The sequence below is a fragment of the Dermacentor silvarum genome, chromosome 1, assembly GCF_013339745.2.
Source record: "Dermacentor silvarum isolate Dsil-2018 chromosome 1, BIME_Dsil_1.4, whole genome shotgun sequence".
NCBI lineage: Eukaryota > Metazoa > Arthropoda > Arachnida > Ixodida > Ixodidae > Dermacentor > Dermacentor silvarum.
Genome location: NC_051154.1, coordinates 415,338,471 through 415,342,326, shown reverse-complemented (window position 1 = coordinate 415,342,326; position 3,856 = coordinate 415,338,471).

Genomic DNA, 3,856 nt, shown 5'->3' with positions numbered 1-3,856 from the left:
TCAAAATGCTATCGATAAGAATTTTCTTTCAAAAAAGACCAACGTAAATAAGGTAAGAAAACCGCGGTTAGATTGCTTGAGCAATTTGGCCTTGAGCGCCTCGCGTCAGGGGTAAAAAAATCTAAAGGACTACACCTTGACATATTTTTCAGCGCTAAGACACATAAGCCTGATGTACCTTGTAGAGCCATTATTTCTGAAAAAGGAACGTGGCAGTACCTTGTGTCAACCTTTTAACATATTGTGCTGGCTTCAGTTGGCATTCAAGAGCCTTTCCTGATAAGACGTTCTGAAGATGTTGTAGTGTTCCTAACCGATAATAATCCAGGAAAGTGCTCGGCAATAAGTGTTGATGTAGAAGATCTTTTTTATTCGCTTCCACAAAAAGAACTTATGTGCAGTGTTAAAGAAGCGGTTACGCTCTTCAATGATGAGTTCCGGTTTACACAGCGATCTGGCATGCCGTTAGAATCTTTTTGGAGCTGTTGTTGTTTTACCTAGACAATACTATGATAAAGTGGGGTAGTTCAATGTATGTACAAAAATCCGGAGTTTGCATTGGCTCAAAAGTTGCACCAGTTTTGAGTGATCTGTACCTAAGTCAAGTCAATAGAAAGCTACAGAACTATCTAAAGGACTTGACAGTACGTACATTTCGATACGTAGATGATTACCTCGTGTTTTGTTCAAGTGATAACTACACCAAAAAAGCTACCGATATCTTAAAAGTGTTTAAAGAATGTGGTGGGGGCCTGGGTTTCACGCTTGAGCTTATCCAGAATAACACTTTGCAGTTTTTAGATCTATGCCGTACGTTCCAACAGGAACATGTCTGATGATGATGATTATTATTGTGGCTTATTGGCGCAAGGGCCAGATGTGGCCAAAGAGCGCCAAGACGATGGTAATGGCTTGTTAGTGGTACATGAATAGTGGACTATATGAACATGGCTGTAAATGGGCCTAAAAATGTCGCTGTAAAGTGCGTAAAATCTATACGTAATAAGATTATGGCAATGACAAATTATGTGTACTATGGACATGAACAATGCATTGCGAAGGGATGAAACGACTTACAAAATATTAAAGATGCGAAAATTAGCAAGAAGCACAAGTGCCTAAACAGAGCTCTTGAAACACAAGGGCCTGGAGGCATGTGCTATAAAAACTATCACAGCAACATCCTCTCGAGAGAGGATGCGCTATTAACTTATGGGCTAATAACATGTAGCACAACATCTTTCAAGAATGCGAGGACTGCGTTGGTGTTAAAAAGCGGTTCTTTACCGAGAAACATAGCAGGATGGAGAGGGATACAATAGCGATATGCTAGCGGAAATGTTTCTTTCTTTCTCTTTCGGCTTCCTGACACTCCAAGAGGACGTGGAGGACGGTGAGCCTCTCGCCACATCTACCACAGGTTGGAGGATCATTACCACTCAATAGAAAGTGTGAGTACCATATGTATGTCCTATTCTGAGACGACTAATTAGGACATCAGTTCGCCGTGTTTTCGATGCAGAGGGCCAGAAACCTAACTCTGGCTTTATCAAGTGAAGCTTATTATTTGTTTCCGCATCCCACAAGCGTTGCCAGTGGCTTCGCAGTTTCTTACGCAAGAAAGGTTTCAAATCTGTTACAGGGACAGCAGCTGTAGGATTAATAGCGTACGATGTTATTGATGTGGCCATTTGGTCGCAAGAACATGTCTTTTATGCCCAGGCACCCAGCATATTATGATTTGTTGTTTAGATGCATAAGCAGAGCAGATCAGTGAGTAGAAGGTTGATAATTCATCATCATCATCATCAGCCTATATTTTATGTCCACTGCAGGACGAAGGCCTCCCCTGCGATCTCCAATTAACCCTGTCTTGCGCTAGCGTATTCCAACTTGCGCCTGCAAATTTCCTAACTTCATCATCCCATCTGGTTTTCTTCCGACCTCGACTGGTTTGATAATTACAGGGTGTTTATGTTTTTTGCGGCATCATTAACGCTTTAACAACGCTTAAAGAGTCGGTAAATATTACAGCCTTTTGGAGTTTCAATCTATCACTGGCGATAGTACTGCATAGGCTTCGGCCGTAAAGATACTTGCTTGGGGATAAAGTACATCGGATTCCGAGAAGGACGGACCGACTGCCGCATAGGAAACGCCAGCATTGACTTTGATGCATCTGTGTAAAATTCAGGGCAAGAGTACTTCGACTTTAGTTCTAAAAGTGCATTTGAATGTGTGCATCTGGCGCTTGTTTTGTGACTTCAATAAACGATGTGTCACATTCAACCAGCAGCCACTGCCACGGCGGTAGCAGCTTCGCTGGAGGCATTAGGCAATGTTCAAGTAGTGAAGCACCCATTTCTTCACTGAGCTTTCTCACGCGTAGCGAAAAGGGCTGCTTCGCTGCTGGTCGATTATTAAATAGTGTGGCACATGTGGTATCGTTTATGGTAAAATAGGTAGGATGCGTACGGTTTGAATTTGTTTTAAGGAAATATGTAAAACTGGCATAAGTCCTCTGAAGGTAGAGCGACACACGTTTGCTTCCACATAAAGGCTTTGTACGGGGCTTGTCCTGAAGGCTCCAGTCGCGAGGCGGATTCCTAAATGGTGAACAGGATCCAACATCTTTAAAGCACTGGGTGCAGCAGACTGATAGACTATCGCGCCGTAGCCAAGTCGTGAGCCGATAAGGCACCTATACAAGTTTAAAATGCATTTCCTGTCACTGCCCTTGTTGTACGTGACAGCAGCTTCAATAAGTTCATTTTTTTTCATGCACTTAACCTTCAAGTATTTTGATGTGCGGAACAAATGTGTTTCGAGTCCAGTATGATGCCGAGAAACTTGTGCTCTTTGCTTACAGGTAATGTGGTACTAGAGAGCTCAATAGAAGGGTCTGGTACTATTCCTCTCTTATTAGTGAAAAGGACGCATGTGCTTTTTGTGGGCTCAACCTAAAAACCGTTTTCATCAGCCCATTTAGCCACTTTATTTAAGCCATGCTGGACATGTCGTTCGCAGACAGCAAAGTTGCATGATTTAAAACCAATCTGGACATCATCTACATATACAGAGTAGAACATCCACTCTAAAAACTACGGAGAGTATCGCAGGAGTGAAGGGGCCGATTTACTCTTCAAGGCATTGTTTTACTCTCGCAAAATGTCGGGGAGAGTAAAATGCATTGTTCACTCTATCCGCCTCGAGAGAGTGAAATGTTATTTCTACTCCGCCTATCTTTGAGAGAGTAGAATGCCCGTTCCACTCTCGCGGCAACAGAGGGCAAAACGTAGCATATACTGCCTAAACTGCATGAGGCTGGTCGGGAACATGGCGATGTATCGCTCACGCAGGCAGAGCAAAGAGCGCATCGTTTTTCTTGTAAGAGAAGAGGCATCCGGCGCGCAAACTGGTGCGGAGATCAGCGCACTACTTTTTGTTTCGGAGTCACCCCACCGCGCGCCCGCACGACATCGCGGAACAGCACAGCGCCGGAGAAAGGCGATCCGTTCAGCGGGCAGGCCCGGGCAGGCGGTGCGCGCCAAGGCCATCCAAGAAAACCCTTGTGTCAGCCACGTCTCACCGCCGCGAAAAGAGGACAGTCGTTCATCGTTCGTTGGATTGAACAACAAATACTCCACGGTAAGTGATTTCTAACTTACGTGGCACATTCTGCGTATATGACATGCTATCGCCAAGCAGTGATCGCGAAGTTAAGCCTGTTGAGCCGCCGCGATTGCTAACGGACTAGGTATGCGTGCTGTGTCATTCGATGTCAATAGAAAAAGCCATCGTCACGATGACGGCATGTGATTTATCACTTGCCGCAATCCGTAAGAGCGTTCAAAGT